Source organism: Oncorhynchus kisutch, linkage group LG15, assembly GCF_002021735.2.
Source record: "Oncorhynchus kisutch isolate 150728-3 linkage group LG15, Okis_V2, whole genome shotgun sequence".
NCBI classification, from domain to species: Eukaryota; Metazoa; Chordata; class Actinopteri; order Salmoniformes; family Salmonidae; genus Oncorhynchus; species Oncorhynchus kisutch.
Window position 1 is genome coordinate 50,881,259 of NC_034188.2, and position 17,841 is coordinate 50,899,099.

A 17,841-nucleotide genomic window follows, 5' to 3' on the forward strand; every position below is an offset into this window, starting at 1 on the left:
AACCACAGAGCCAGTTGTCTGCCATAGAAGGCTATACTGTTCAGAGCAGTGGTTTGCAACCAGGGTTACTAGGGGGTACTTGGTCTATCCACAGGGGGTACTTGAGAAGACTCAGGAGACCATAGGACTACTGTTAAAATGCAAAAGAAGGGGTACTTCAGGGGTACTCCTGGCAGAGCAACATTCAGTTGGTGGTACGGTAACCCGAAAAAGGTTGGGAACAACTGATGTAGAGCAGGGTTTCTTAAATGATGGTTTGGGAACCAAAGTGGACCCTGAGCATGTGAGCGGTGGGTCGCGAGCTATTAGTAAACATTTATAATCACACACTATTTCTTCTTCATTTGACTCGTTCAAGGACAATACTTGTCTCATTTGGGTCTTGAGCTGAAAAAGCATAAGAACCTTTGGCTTAGAGTAATGATGGGGCTCCCGAGTGGCTCAGGCACTGCATTACATCACTACAGACCCTGGTTCGTTCCCAGGCTGTATCACAACCAGCCGTGACCGGGAGTCCCATAGGGCGGCTCACAATTGGCCCAGTGTCATCCTGGTTAGGATTTGGCCGGTGTAGGCCGCCGTGGTAAATCAGAATTTGTTCTTAACTGGCTTGCCTAGTGAAATATATATATATTTTAAATGATGACAACTAATTTCCCTGACCGATCATCTAGATTGCAGATATCCCTATACAAGTAGAACTATGTTTGGGTTTCTAAACCAACATGATCCACTGCATTCCCGATTGACATTTGTTTTTCAGAAGGCATTTCAGGGAAATAAGGTACATAATGTATGAACTCTCAATTCCAAACCACAAAGCAATAATTTACAATTAATTCTGCTGTGGCTTAATCTGAGAGGCAGAGTAGTAGCCTACACCTCTCAACAGCTGGCCCGATTTCATTCATACAAACAGACGCAAGACATGATCTTTCCACTTACCAGGTGCGCTGTAGCAGGGTAGAGCCAGAAGAACTGCACAAATGAAACAAACAAATGTTCAGAAAAGTCCAGAGAATTGTACAGACAAATTCTAGCGAATGTGCAGAGTTTGATAGGGATGCTCACATACCAAACATCAGTAGCAGAGTGGTCATGGTGATTCTTTCAATAAAGCAGTCTCATTCACAGATGAAATACTAAGATGCACAGAGATAAGTAGTCTATTTCAGCCACACCTGACAACAATGTACCACCCCTGACAACAATGTCCAATTGCCAAGCCATCTCAAAATATTCTACAGTATGAACCCAAGTCATTAATATGTTGTTTGAGTCATTGTTTTGCTGGGACCTCCTTTTCTAGTTGCAGTTGGTGAATCGCAAAAGCTATCATTGCTACACTTCTGAAACATCAGCTATTTTTAAGAAAAAAACTAATGCTAACACTTTCTAACACCCAATACCGGTACTTCCTCGCTGTTTAGGATTTCTTCCTTAACTCAATTTAATAGCGAGAAGGTGGGTAAAAAACAAACAGGGGAAATAGCATGGTGGTGGAAAATTGTGTTTTATAAAGAAAGTAAGCAAATTTCCCCTTTTTTTCCCCCCACCTCCTCGTCATTAAATTGAGTAAAGGGGGAAACTGAGGCCTTTGCAGGCTGAATAGAGAATGTTTTGTGCACGATCCAGTCTACGGTGAATACGAGTGTATAGCAGGTTGCATACATTCCCCTTGGACGGTCTGATGAAACGACTCAGTAAAGCCATCTGCCGGTCCATTGGGCTGACACTGACAACGGTGTCCAGATCCCTGATCGAAAGTGTTCTCACTTTCAACATCACCTCCTAGCAATGGGAACCTCTCAGTCACAAACAGGCCAGCAAAACAATCTGCAGTAAATAGCCTCAACTCCAAGAACTGTACACACATAACATCACAAGGAAAGCACTCCCGGTCTTCAATGACAACACCCACACACAGCACGTATCCTTCCAAATGCTGCCGTCCGGTCGGCAGTAATTCATTTGTAAATCTGCAGCTGCCGGAACATAATGTGAGCATGAGAGGGGGGTGACCTGGAGGAAATAAATGCAACTTTACAATAGAGCATTGCGTGCATATCATCTAATTTGCAAAGTGGCATAGAGTTGTCATAGGGCAGAGGAGCTTACAGAAGGTAAGGAAAAATATGTGGCCTCTTATAAATGTAATCCATACAATTCCAAGTCATTTAACATGACTAGAGACTTAAGCAGAATATTTTTTTAATACAGCACACATTGAAAATGACAGGCTACTTTGACACTGACAAATCAACCTGGTCTCAGAGATTATTGTATTATTCAGTACATAAATCCAAGACACTCGTATGGCATGTATTCATTTGTGGATGTCTATTACACATTTCGTATGACATGTAATGAATTACAATTCGTATTATATGTTACAAATTTGCAAAACCCACAATAAAATATGAACAATTTGCGAAACGTACTATATGTTGCGAATTCGCTAAATGTACAGTACCAGTCAAAAGTTTGGACACACCTACTCATTCAAGGATTTTTCTTTATTTTTTACTATTTTCTACATTGTAGAATAATAGTGAAGACATCAAAACTATGAAATAACACATATGGAATCATGTAGTAACCAAAAAAGTTAAAGCTTTGTCACAAATGGGTCTTCCAAATGGATAATGACCCCAAGCATACTTCCAAAGTTGTGGCAAAATGGCGTAAGGACAACAAAGTCAAGGTATTAGAGTGGCCATCACAAAGCCCTGACCTCATCCTATAGAACATTTGTTGGCAGAACTGAAAAGGTGTGTGTGAGAAGGAGGCCTACCAACCTGACTCAGTTACACCAGCTCTGCCAGGAGGAATGGGCCAAAATTCACCCGACTTATTGTGGGGAGCTTGTGGAACGCTATCTGAAAAGTTTGACCCAAGTTAAACAATTTAAAGGTAATGCTACCAAATACTAATTGAGTGTATGTAAACTTCTGACCCACTGGGAATGTGATGAAAGAAATAAAAGCTGAAATAAATCCTTCTCTCTATTATTCTGACATTTCACATTCTTAAAATAAAGTGGTGATCCTAACTGACCGAAGTCAGGAAATTTTTACAAAGATTAAAAGTCAGGAATTGTGAAAAAGTTTAATGTAGTTTAATGTATTTGGCTAAGGTGTATGTAAACTTCCGACTTCAACTGTATCTACACATACGCTATGGTCACAAGACGCAGGCTTCCTTATTGTCCCTAGAATTTTTAAGCAAACAGCTGGAGGCAGGACTTAGTCCTATTGTCACGATCGTTAGAATGAGTGGACCAAGGTGCAGCGTGGTAGGCATACATTTTCCTTTATTAAATGAACACCGAACAAAATACCAAATGAAACGTGACCCTAAATAATAGTGCTAACAGGCAACTATCCATAGTCAAGATCTCACAAAGCACAATGGGGAAATGGCTGCCTAAATATGATTCCCAATCAGAGACCATGATAAACAGCTGTCTCTGATTGGGAACCATACTAGGCCAACATAAATCACTAATCACCTAGATAACCCACCCTAGTCACTATCACGCCCCAACCAGCATAGAGAATAAACAGCTCTCTATGGTCAGGGCGTTTCACCTATACAGCTCCATTTTTATGGAATGGTCAGCCTATCCATGTGAGAGACACAGACTCGGTCTCGACCTGTAAATCTTTACTGAAGACTTATCTCTTCAGTAGGTCCTTTAATTGAGTGCAGTCTGACCCAAGTGTGCAAAGGTGAACGGCAAGGCACTGGAGCAACGAACTGCCCTTGCTGTCTCTGCCTGGCCCGGGTCCCCTCTCTCCACTGGAATTCTCTGCCTCCTGGCCCTATTATGGGGGCTGAGTAGCTGGCTTACTAGTGCTCTTCCATGCCGTCCCTAGGAGGGGTTGAGTCACTGGCATGATCTTCCTGTCCGGTTTTGCGGCCCCTCGGGCTTGTGCGGTGTAGGAGATCTTCGTCTTATCTGGTATCCTGTGTGAATTTAAGCATGCTTCCTCAAATTTTCTCTCTTCCTCTCTCCCTCCACTCCCGGAGGTCCTGAGCCCGTGCTGCTGTTACAGTTTCAACTGTTCTGCCTGTGGTTGTGGAACCCTGACCTGTTCCCTGGACGTGCTACCTTCTCACGGACCTGCTGTTTTCGACTCTCTCACACTCACACTTACCTTACAGTGAATTGCTTTCTTACAAGTCTTTAATTAACCAACAACGCAGTTTTAAGAAAATACCTTAAAAAAAAAGTAAGAGGTAAGAATAACAAATAATTGAAGAGCAGCAGTAAATAACATTAGTGGGGCTTATACAGGGGGTACCGGTACAGAGTCAAATGTGTCAATGTACGGGGGGCACTGGTGTCGAGGTAATTGAGGTAATTATGTACATGTAGGTAGAGCCAATAATGCCAACTTCTGTCTATAGCTTCTGAACAGTACACACTAATAAGGTGAGACTTTCACAAACACGTACATGTTGGTTGTTTTGCTCTAGAATGGCCACAGGCCTCACAACACTTGTCTGAAGGTCCCCCGTACTAGTTGAAAACATGAATGGAAGTATATATAGAGACTGTTTAGTACCAAAAATTAGGGGTTAAATACAACAGTTTCCTGATCTTTCTTATATCTCTCAGATATAGGACAAACATGTCAGAACAAACTTCCTTTAGATTTTTTTTTGGGGGGGGACTATCTGTTGTTCCATGTAGTGAATCTGTTGTTCAATGCATTTCTATGGGCTAGTAGCTTACACAGGGCTTAGACTGTAAGGGGCTAGACAATCATTCCATTTAAATTCCTCAACACTTTATTTCCCATCAAAACAGCTATTTTCTTTATATTCAGGAAGGGGACCACCTCTTATTCTTTAACATTTTTATAATCATGATCAAAGTTCCTTGAAAAATTTTTCAGCACTGAGCAAATTTCAGGTCTGCTGAGCAAAAACTTGAACATTGTGAAAATACTGTGCAACTTCTGGCCCGCGTTTACTGTGAACACTGGGGCTGTACCCACTTGAAGTTAGTTTAAACACTGGTCAAGTAGGCTACTGTAGCTATTTGATCATAATGTAGACCTACCAGACTGGCCTACCATAAAAAAACAGTAGCAACCAATGTGTGGTGTTCAATCTAGGCCTACCTTCCATACGACTTTTGAAAAAAGATGCAGGGCTTGACATTAAGCTGTTTATCCACTTTTCCTTCAGACAATGATGTGGCTGAAACTGTTGTTGTGTTGTTTGATGCAAGAAACCACTTTGCAGAATAAAATGCATCATTATTCCCATACCATTATTATTACAGAGATTCAGACAAATTATGCTATCCTCTGCCTATTGGCTATTTAGCTTATTCAGGCCTGTCTCCAAATACAACACTACCCCAAAATACTACATGATTGTAGCGGGTTTACTAACAGGTTAGTTTTATTAGCTATGCTAACTACGAAGATTACTTTAGCAAATATGGTGACAACAATGTAGCGGTTTGGCTTGGATTTTTTTTCCCGCCTGGTCACAAACAACTGTTGTGTTGTGCACTGAAGTCCACAACCGAAGGGAAGAGGTGAGAGGAGGAGAGCACATATAAGAAGGAATACAACGTGGCTGCTATGAAAGTGAACTGTGTTTACACGTGATCAGGGGTGTATTCATTCTGGGGATTCTGTTAAAAAAACGTATTCAGGATCGGTGTCCCTTCCACGAGACGGTTGAGCTAACTTAGGCTAATGCGATTAGCATGAGGCTGTAAGTCACAAGAAAATTTCCCAGGACATCGACATATCTGATATGGGCAGAAAGCTTAAATTCTTGGTATTCTAACTGCACTGTCCAATTACAGTGAAAGAATACCATGCTATTGTTTGAGGAGAGTGCACAATTTTGAATATGAAAAGTTATTAATAAACAAATTAGGCACATTTGGGCAGTCTTGATACAAAATTTTTTACATAAATGCAATGGTTCATTTGATCAGTCTAAAACTTTGCACATACACTGATGCCATCTAGTGGCCAATATCTAAATTGCACCTGAGCTGGAATAATACATTATGACCTCTCTTGCATTTCAAAGATGATGGTACAAAAAAAAAAAAAGTTTGTTTGTTCTTTGTATTATCTTTTAACAGATCTATTGTGTTACATTCTACTACATTCCTTTCACATTTCCATAAACTTCAAAGTGGTTCCTTTCAAATGGTACCAAGAATATGCATTTCGTTGCTTCAGAACCTGAGCTACAGGCAGTTAGATGTGGGTATGTCATTTTAGGCGAAAATTGAAAAAAAGGGGCTAATCCTTAAGAGGATTTCTTAAACAAGAAAACAGAACGAAATGGGGATAAACATATCTGAATTTGTCCAATAGAAACTCTCATTTGCAACTTTTGGACTAGTAAGTACACCCTATATCAACTAGATGCAGGCAAGAGTATGCAAGGCGGTATTGAATGTCAACGTCAGTCCATGTGTCACTGACTGTCAACTCAAATTTGTCTCTTGATCTGTGTGCATCTACGTTGTAAACTTCATTTATTGGCTAGGTTGTAATAATGACATGATGGGTATAGGGAAAATGTTAGTATCGTGTAGTAGCCTAAACCTTAAACATCTTAAACGGCACTGACCGCAACTGACATGCATATAGTATGAGTCACACACTGGCACCTGGAGAAGGACTAAACAGACTGAGTCCCAGTTGTCCCAGATTTAGACGCAAACCACTGGCACCTTGAAGATCTAAACTCAGCAAAAAAAGAAAAGTCCCTTTTTCAGGACCCTGTCTTTCAAAGATAATTCGTAAAAATCCAAATAACTTCACACATCTTCATTGTAAAGGGTTTAAAACACTGTTTCCCATGCTTGTTCAATGAACCATAAACAATTAATGAACATGCAACTGTGGAACGGTCGTTAAAGACACTGAGCTTACAGACGGTAGGCAGTTAAGGTCACAGTTATGAAAACTTAAGCCACTAAAGAGGCCTTTCTACTGACTCTGAAAAACACCAAAAGAAAGATGCCCAGGGTCCCTGCTCATCTGCGTGAACGTGACTTAGGCATGCTGCAAGGAGACATGAGGACTGCAGATGTGGCCAGGGCAATAAATTGAAATGTCCGTTCTGTGAGACGCCTAAGACAGCGCTACAGGGAGACAGGACGTACAGCTGATCATCCTCGCAGTGGCAGACCACGTGTAACAACACCTGCACAGGATCAGTACATCTGAACATCACACCTGCGGGACAGGTACAGGATGGCAACAACAACTTCCCGAGTTACACCAGGAACGCACAATCCCTCCATCAGTGCTCAGACTGTCCGCAATAGGCTGAGAGAGGCTGGACTGAGGGCTTGTAGGGCTGTAGTAAGGCAGGTTCTCACCAGACATCACCGGCAACAACGTCGCCTATGGGCACAACCCACCGTCGCTGGACCAAACAGGACTGGCAAAAAGTGCTCTTCACTGACGAGTCACGGTTTTGTCTCACCAGGGGTGATGGTTGGGTTCTCGTTTATCATCGAAGGAATGAGCTTTAGACTGAGGCCTGTACTCTGGAGCGGGATCGATTTGGAGGTGGAAGTTCCGTCATGGTCTGGGGCGGTGTTTCACAGCATCATCGGACTGAGCTTGTTGTCAATTGCTGGCAAACTCAACGCTGTGGATTACAGGGAAGATGTCCTCCGCCCTCATGTGGTACCCTTCCTGCAGGCTCATCCTGACATGACCCTCCAGCATGACAATGCCACCAGCAATACTGCTCGTTCTATGCATGATTTCCTGCAAGACAGGAATATCAGTGTTCTGCCATGGCCAGTGAAGAGCCCAGATCTCAATCCCATTGAGCACATCTGGGACCTGTTGGATCGGAGGGTGATGGCTAGTGCCATTCCCTCCAGAAATCTCCGGGAACTTGCAGGTGCCTTGGTGGAAGAGTGGGGTAACATCTCACAGTAAGAACTGGTATATCTGGTGCAGTCCATGAGGAAGAGATTCACTGCAATACTTAATGCAGCTGGTGGCCACACCAGATACTCACTGTTACTTTTGATTTTGACCCCCCCCCCCCTTTGTTCAGGGACACATTATTCAAATTCTGTTAGTCACATGTCTGTGGAACTTGTCCAGTTTATGTCTCAGTTGTTGAATCTAGTTATGTTCATACAAATATTTACACGTTAAGGTTGCTGACAATATACGCAGCTGACAGTGAGAGTTTATTTGGATGACTAAGGTCAACACACAGCAGCTACTTAGGATACTGATTACAAGAACTGGAGAGACATACAAAACCGAGTGGGGAGGTTCTGAGATCACCTTTGCAGGAAGTGCAACTCAGAGCAAGGAAATGCACAGGAAGTGTATATACTGGGAAAGTTAAACTATTTGTTTTTCCTTATATCCACCTCCACAGTTTACCAGAGGGAGCATTCATTTCAAAGGATCCATTTGCACAGTGCACACATACGCATAAGCACACGCACACACACAAACACACACAGTGTGAATGTTATTCCTCAACTGGTCATTGATTGTTCATGGGAGATCTGTTGAAGGGAGTAGATGCAACGATATGGATGCAACGTCATTGTTTGTTCTGTAGGGGAGTTTTCTGATGGATATCTTGTCGCCAAGCTGTTAAGAAAGCATGTAGCAAGATAATAGATTAATTTGACGCTCTATGATAAAACACCTGTGCCAATATACTGTATCCTCCAGACACTGACTTTCTGGGCATTATTAATTAATTGTATAACAGGATATCACAGTGTGTTTTTATAGTATCCATTTTAAAAGGAAATAGGAAGAATGCCAGGAACATTTGAGAAGGATCAGGGGACTGGAGACTGAGAGGGCTATTCTTTGATTTAATGAGATCTTACTCATAACCGGTGGCACGATCGTTTGTAGAATTAACGGACCAAAGTGCAGCATGGTATGGTTCCAAACACACAGAAAACAATAAAGCGCAAATTGAAACGTGACGCTAATGTAGCGCTCGCAGGCAACTATACATAAACAAGATCCCACAAGAAACAGGTGGGAAAAAGCTGCCTAAATATGATCCCCAATCAGAGACAACAATAGACAGCTGCCTCTGATTGGGAACCATACCAAGCCAACCTAGAAATAAAGAAACTAGAATGCCCACCCTAGTCACACCCCGACCTAACCAAAATAGAGAATAAAGGATCTCTAAGGTCAGGGCGTGATAACCGGTTCCATTTCATTTCATTACAGTTGTCTTGGCAGTCTTGGCTGCATACGTGCTGCATATTCAAACCCCCGCGCTGACAAGGTACAAATCTGTCGTTCTGCCCCTGAACAGGCAGTTAACCCACTGTTCCTAGGCCGCCATTGAAAATAAGAATTTGTTCTTAACTGACTTGCCTAGTTAAATAAAGGTCAAATAAATAAATAAATAAAAATGGTAGTTTCTGAGTAGTCCCGCAGATGAGTAAGGCTTACTACGTCAATAATAGGGTGATTCCGTGGGAAATTTGGGGGCTTCATCATGTTTCATCGAAATGTACAGCTGTGTGTCATCACCACAGCCCCCAAAGCACAGCCCCCACCCAATCCACTTTGCCAAAGCACAGCCCCCACACCACTAGAGGGATATCTTCAACCACCAACTTACCATCCTGAAACAAGGCCGGGTATAGCCCACGAAGATCTTGGGGGAGATCCCATCAGCCACGGTTCATCTAATTAGAGCACCCCTTCTTGTTTCTTTTCTTTCTGCAGCCATTATCACAAAACTCTCATTCCATTGTTGCCCACTCTGTTATCTTCAATTAACAGAGTGAGCTACTCGACCTCGCACTCTTGGATAACAAACTATTTGTCGAAAGCAATCAGTCAATGACTGATCAATAGGCTCGTTTAGTGGACTCATGGATGCGACTAATGATTGGTGACGGTTCGTGGGTAAAAAGGCCAAGACCATTCACAACTTTGTTCAGTGATCAGTGTAGGCCGCTATTTTTCTATTGTTTCTACAACAGACATGAATAGAATCTCTACCAGGCCTGGTGGAACGAAATAAAATAAAATGTGCGCATGAGTTAATTAAAAGTGTGTGCATGACTCAAAAGAGCACAAGATAAGCCTGAACCGAGAGAACTCCCAATTCTCTTGCTCATCATTAACTTATATAATTAGACTATACTTATTTATATGATTATTCAGCTACAGCAATTGAATATTCCGTTTTGACCACATTTTCAGATGCGTTCCCATGGGCATGAGAAAATATAATTCTTCCTGATCTCAATCAACCAACCAACCCAGCATGACTCATGAGTAGGCTACAGACTCGACTCCTTTCACTAAAATCAGGGCCAGACAATGACATGATGATGCTAATCTATTTGTCCATTACAGTTGCCTTGTGTTCTGTGTGCTTATGTGGATTTTTGGATGTTTACACTTACCTGAATCTCCAAACATCTCTCAGCAAAGTGATCGTAGAGGCAGATGTTTCGCTGATTGGATCACTGTTGCCTGACTGTGGCCCAATCGCAAGGGCACATTTTCCCGTAAAAAGTACAGTGGTGGAAAAAGTACTAAATGTTTTAACTTGAGTAAAAGTACAAAGTAAATCTAAATGCTATACATAAAATTCCTTATATTAAGCAAACCAGACCTCCTGATTTAAATGTATTTACAGACAGACGGGCACACTCCAAAAATCAGACATCATTTACAAACGCAGTACACAGCTCAGAAGCAGTAAGGATGATAACGCATTATATTGATTGGTGCGTGAATTGGACCATCATTTTGTCCTGCCTCAGCATTCAAAATGTAATGAGTACTTTTTGGTGTCAGGGAAAATGTATGGGAGTAAAAAGTACATATTTTCTTTTGGAGTGTAGTGGAGTAAAAGTTGTAAAAGTTGTAAAAAAATATATAAATTGTCAACTAAAGTACAGATACCCCCCCCAAAAACTACTTAAGTAGTACTTTAAAGTACTACTGGAAAAGGATGTGTATAAACTAAAATATTACAATACAAAAACCAGTAAATCAATGATAAACCAAACAATATTATAAATGAGCTCTTGAACCCAAGATTGTCCCAAATGGCACCCTATTCCCTGCATTGTGATTATGGGCCATGGTCAAAAGAAGTGCACTATATAGAAAATAGTGTGCCATTTGGAGGCATCTCTCAGACACATGCTCCATGCATCCTGTAGGACCTGTAGAGTAGACAGAGTAGACGTCCAAAGTGTCTTTTGATCTCCGGGGTCCTTGAGGACATGTTTAAGAAAACATAAAACACTGCAGAAGAGCGGTGAGGGATTTTCAGATCTGACCCGGGAGAAATCATTTGCTCCTAGCAAGCAGCACCCCTGGCCCTGGCGCAGAGATTAACATAGCAGATGAATTTAGACTAACAAAGTTTGTCATGATGAACGGAGTGCAGGGTCTAGCCGGGGCCTGAGACTAAACCAGCCAGCTCTTCTAAAAACATACAATCCTCTCACACAACCCCGGGTTAAGCACAGCGAGAAACAGTCACAACGGCTGACAGGGAGATAGTGCACATACAGACATAGGCCTTGATTCAATCATATTCAAGCTAGCCGACATCTGCATAGCTGGTGTTTTGATGTGTTAGAGGTGGAACCGCGTTCAAACTGTCAAATCCACAAGTGGCTCCCGGCATAGCTATTGCGGACATTGGCTGCACGGTCACGTTAATAGGGGCTATCTAGTACCTAAAAGGATTCTTCGGCTGCCCCCATTTGAGAAGCCTTTGAAGAACCCTTTTTCGTTCCAGGTAAAACCCTTTTGGGTTCCGTGTAGAACCCTTTCCCCAGAGGGAACTCAAACAAGTTATACAAGTTTGGAACCCAAAAAAGTTATACCTGGAACCAAAAATAGTTCTCCTATGGGGACAGCCTAAGAACTCTTTTGGAAGCCTTTTTTCAGTGATGGAAAAAGTACCCAATTGTCATACTTAACTACAAGTAAATATACTTTAATAGAAAATGACTTAAGTAGAAGTGAAAATCAACCAGGAAAATACTGCTGGAGTAAAAGTATAAAAGTATTTGGTTTTAAATATACTAAGTATAAGTATAAAAAATAAATGTAATTGTTAAATGATATACTTAAGTATCAAAAGTAAAAGTATAAATAATTTCTAATTCCTTATATTAAGCAAATTTACAGACAGTCAGGGGCACACTCCAACACTTATTTTTTTCTTGTTAACGCTAGAGGCTGACATTATATACATTTTTACTATCCAAACCCATTTCAAACCATCTTTGGATGCAGATACTCCCAGCTTTTAAGAATGTTTTACATTTGAAAAATAAAAATCCTCTTTTTAAAATATGTATACTTACCTGCAGTGGCCTTTTAAGTCATTCATAGGCCTACTTACCCAAAGTGGCCTTTTAACATGCATACCTGCCTAATGACTTACCTGAATATTTACCTGAGATCCAGACCACAAAGTAGACGGTATGTTGCTGCAGAAGACATGCGCATAATCCTCTTTGCCTCTCCTGTTGAATGATGGAAACACACCCAGTAATCTGAAGAACACGCTTCCATCCCCTACTTTATATTTTTTAGAAAGCCATTACACCTCCCCCAACCCCCTTGCCCTAAACTGGGTGTGTATCTTATTTCCAACCCTACCCCTTAACACTTTACCCTAAACCGGGATTGTACCCTCTACCCAACCCCTCCTTCTCTATTTTATTTTATTATTTTCTTTACTTTACTTCTTTTAACATTTTTTTTTTATCCATTAAAGTTTGTTTTAATCAAATCAAGTTGAGAAAGAAAAAATAATAATTCCACCACCCCCCGTTGTACCTTGCCAAACATGACCTCCACCAGACAGATACATGGAGAAGAGGGATAGAAGACTCTGAGTTGTCCCTACCAATCCCAAAGTTCATATTTCTTTCTTGTGTTTGTTAATCTGTTCATATTTTTGTTCACTGGATATACTGTATGGCAATATTCTTAAACGTGAGGCGCAAGAGGACAGTTGGCAAGAGAAGACTGGTTACTAACTTGGTTAGGTAAATGTCCTTAAGTCTTCTAAATAAAAAATGAGCGCTTCTAGCTAACTTGAATGACTTTCTCTTTTTAATGGTAGATTGTTTTATTTTCCTGGCTTTTGAAATGGCACTGTTACTATGGGAGATGATGCTGTCATAGAGCATTTGATCTGGAGAATGACAAGTCCTGTTAATCATAATGCTCATTGACTGGACATTCAAAATGACCATGGCAATTATGCATCAGAATAGTAATATTCATTTTGCAACACGCAGCAATCCACTCACAGTACCTATTAATTGGCTACTGCGATTATAGTCTGGGGGGCCCATGTGTAAAATATTCAACAGACGTTATGACACCCTGCCCTGCCAACTCTTAAACTAATCCTCAAATCCCTTCAAATAATCCTGTCAAATAAACACAAGGCCTAAAACATAGGAATGAAACATGAGCTCGTAGAGAAACAAGAGAGGTGGAAGTTAAGACAACTTCCACACTTGGATGTTGTCGTTAAAGTTCGTTTGTGAAATTTCATTCCTTCTTAAAGCGTTTGAGCCAATCAGTTGTGTTGTGACAGGGTAGGGGTGGTATATAGAAGACAGCCCTGTTTGGTAAAAGACCAAATCCATGTTATGGCAAGAACAGCTCAAATAAGCAAAGAGAAACGACAGTCCATCCTTACTCTAAGACATGAAGGTCAGTCAATCCAGAAAATGTCAAGACCTTTGAAAGTGTCTTAAAGTGCAGTCGCAAAAACCATCAAGCGCTATGATGAAACTGTCTCTCATTTGAGCTGTTCTTGCCATAACATGGATTTGGTGAGAGACAGTTTCATCACAGACCCAAAGTTACATCTGCTGCAGAGGATAAGTTCATTAGAGTTACCAGACCAAATAAATGTTCAAGTAACAGACACATCTCAACATAAACTGTTCAGAGGAGACTGTATGAATCAGGCCTTCATGGTTGAATTACTGCAAAGAAATCACAACTAAAGGACACAAATAATAATAAGAAACTTGCTTGGGCCAAGAAACACAAGCAATAGACATTAGACTGGTGGAAATATGTCCTTTGGTCTGATGAGTCAAGAGTTCCAACCACTGTCTTTGTGAGACACAGAATAGTTGAACAGATGATCTCAGCATGTGTGCTTCCCATCATGAAGTTTGGAGGAGGAGGAGGTGTGTCAGTGTGGGCGGTGCTTTGCTGATGAAACTGTCTGTGAGTTATTTAGAATTCAAGGCACACTTAACCAACATGGCTACCACAGCGTTCTGCAGCGATACACTATCCCATCTGGTTTGCACTTAGTGGGACTATCATTTGTTTTTCAACAGGACATTGACCCAACACACCTCCAGACTGTGTAAGGGCTATTTGACCAAGAAGGAGAGTGATGGAGTGCTGCATCAGATGACCTGGCCTCCACAATTACCCAACCTAAACCCAATTGAGATGGTTTGGGATGAGTTGGACCACAGAATGAAGGAAAAGCAGCCAACAAGTGCTCAGCATATGTGGGAACTCCTTCAAGACTGTTGGAAAAGCATTCCAGTTGAAGCTGTATTACTTATAGTTGATGTAATGATCATGTGTTTGTAAAGAAAAACCAGGCGCAAGAACTCCATTGAGTGGAGGCCACATCCAAGACTATTAATGTCGCAAGATGTGAGTCTTTGAATAGCTCAATACAGCTTGATTTGTCCCCTTTGGTTTGGCTCAGTAGTGTGAAATGTCCCTGAGTACAGGAAGCAACATATATTATTGGGTGTTAACGTAAGAACCTTATCTCTTTTAGATGATGCAATTTTAACTAAATGTGTTTTTGGCAAAAGGTCCGGGGTGGGTTGCATAGTAATTCCCCTAAAATCCTCTTCTCGTGAACTGTGGACACATTGCTACTCTATGAGTTGCATTGCTTGGGACAAACAGTAGTGCGGAATAATTATGAATGTGGTTCCATTTTGGAAATGACTAACTTTATTTGTATGTTCAGGTCAGTGGAGGCGGGTGGGAGGAGCTATAGGAGGACGGGCGATGCTGCCCATGCAAAATAAAGTTTTAGTTTTGTCTGAGTTCAATCAGTAGCACACATAATCTACATTTCTCATTGTGTGTGTGTGTGTGGTTTTGTGGTTTTTGTGGTGTGCAAATGATTTTATAACTGCCCGGTCAAAAAGGACTCTAAGACAATCGTTGTACCCTTTTGTACAGCTTTCATGGAAATATGAACAAAGGCCATGTTTCACTTTATCTAATGTTGGGGTCACTCAGGGAAAAGTCATCAAATTTTAAGTTGAGAAAATATCATTTAGGGGGGTTTCTCTGTGGTTAAACATAGTGGTTGGTCATTTTTCACCCTTAAGATAACACAAGGGTTAAAACAATGATGCGTAATGATGGGCAACCTGGCACCCTTGAGCGCCAGGGAGGGTGAGCAACAGGCGTGTCAAGTTAGGGGGAGCGGGAGCAGCCGTGACATTAGGTGTGGCTGAAGTACATCTTAGTCTTTCATTGTAGAGTGAGACTGCTTTATTGAAAGAGTGACCATGACCACTCCACTACTGATGTTTGGTATGTGAGCATCCCTATCAAACTCTGCACATTCGCTAGAATTTGTCTGTACAATTCTCTGGACTTTTCTGAACATTTGTTTGTTTCATTTGTGCAGTTATTCTGGCTCTACCCTGCTACAGCGCACCTGGTAAGTGGAAAGCTCTATCATGTTATTCATCTGTTTGCATGAACGAAATGGAGCCAACTGTTGAGAGTTGTAGGGCTGTGTGGGCTACTACTCTTCCTCTCAGGTTGATGTGTGTACGGTATGTCGTAAAATGTGGGCTCCTCTTCTTTTACAGTAAGCAGTAGAAAAATTGTGAATTATTGTGAATTATTGTGATTGTGAATTATTTCTCTGTGGCTTGGACTTGAGAGTTTGCGCATCATGTACCTTACCTCCTTGATATGCCTGCTGAACACAAATCTCAACCAGGAATGCATAGATTTTGGATTAAAATCACAAGCAGAGTTCTGCATGTATATGGGTATCTCTGCAATCTAGATGATACATTTGCGAAATCCGGTTAATCAACATTACCGTAAACAGAACGGCCTGCTCGAGCATAGTGGCTGTGTGGTTTTACAGAGCTCTGTGATGTTTTACCGCTGACTACGAAGCGAAGCCAGTTCAAGCAGGAAGGTCGGTTTACACCAGTCGCAATCAAATCCCTCCAACCTTATGTCTGTGGTCTATTTAAGTTGACCCTTTCTGCTCACACATTCTCTTCTCCTGCATTGCTGTTGCGCTAAGCTATGCGATAGGCTTTTCTTGCTGCTTAATGTTGCTGCTGTAACATATCTGCCACCCCGCTATGCGTTGTTTGGTTCCCACCAGCCCGGCCTCCATCTGTTTTGGTTCTGCTTTCTTTTCCTGTCAGATTGGAATGTATATCTCGCTCACTGCCCGAAGTTGATCAATAAGGGTAATAATTGACTCATTGCTCGGACGATGAGCTCTCCTGAAGGAGCTTGACGCCAAGATCAAATGTACTGTCATCTCTTTTGTAATACATGGTTAAAGGAATTGTGGGTTTAATTTCTGAATTGAAACAAGCCACTGTCATTGACAATATTTTGTATAGGACATTTACATAGGACATTTTTCAGTTAGCGTTAGAGCTTCTCACAGAACACGTAGCCAGGATATTGTCTTAATGTGTGGATGTTCCTATTGTTCCATCTCACAGGGCAAATCAATCGTTTTGGACTTCCAGTCTCTGCCCATAGTAGGGATTTCAATGTCAGGTAAGTATAGTGAGTATATATTTCCCTCATCTGTGCTCTGTGTAGAAGTTGCCTAAAGCTGACCTTAGATCAGTGGTAAGTGGGGTTATTTGTATTTTTGTTGGCCTACTACGCTGCGTACTCCCATGTACTCAACTTGGCAGAAAAACTACGAAGCCAGCTATCCTGTTGCCTGTTTATGAGTCTTGTGGTAACCCATGGGGTGTGGGGTTGAGTGTGCAGAGATTAACACGGAGACAGGGAGGTTCTAGTCAGAAAACATGACTTTACTAGGAAACAAAATAAACGCAACAACAAAATAACTTAGGTTTGGCTTGGTCCTTCTTCTCAGATTCTGCTCCGTGTCTGTCTTCCCTCGCAGTGTGCCATGGTGCTCCCTTTGTGGCGTGCACAGCTGGTTGGCACTCTCCCCTAATTGCCCAGCCCATGTACTCCCAGCAGAGGGAGCCTTGGGGTAGACCTCCCGGGATATCCTTGGGGTAGACCGTACCCCCCCGTCCCCCCCGTCCCCCTGTCCCCCCCACCGCCCGGGAGGGAGGCGTGCTCAGGGCTAGGTTTGCGTCCCTCCTGGAGAAGGCATCCACATTGCCTGTGGATGACAGAGCATCGCTGTAAGGACAGGAACCAGCGGGTCATTTGTGTTCTTACCTCTTGCCATCCACACAAGGGGGACATGGTCAGTGATCAGGGTGAACTTCCTCCCGAGGAGGTAATACTTGAGGGTGTCCAGTGCCCACTTCACGGCAAGGCACTCCTTGACAATCGAGTATTTCTTCTCCCTAGGGAGGAGCTTCCTGCTGACATACATGATGGGGTGCTCCTCGCCTTCCTGCTCTTGGGACAAGGTTTTTCGAGAAGATTTTGAGAAGACAAGATTCTTTGAGAAGTCCGGGGTGACGAGTACCGGGTGCAAACATGACACGTCCTTCAGGGCCTGGAATGCCGAGTCTGTGTCCTGACAATCGCACCGTCTGGGGAAGGCGTGCCTTTGTTATGTCTGTGA

The 17,841-nt window shown here is 42.1% G+C and overlaps 1 protein-coding gene across 1 annotated transcript in view; it reads left to right on the plus strand.

The window, feature by feature from the left end:
• The first annotated feature begins 15,688 nt into the window (after positions 1-15,688).
• LOC109905416 (galaxin) overlaps positions 15,689-17,841 on the plus strand; it is a 39,002-nt gene continuing 36,849 nt past the window's right edge. Inside the window, exons 1-2 of the mRNA XM_031790462.1 lie at positions 15,689-15,738; positions 16,781-16,838. The gene's annotated coding sequence lies outside the window, so the exon portion shown is untranslated. The remainder of the gene's footprint in view (positions 15,739-16,780; positions 16,839-17,841) is intronic.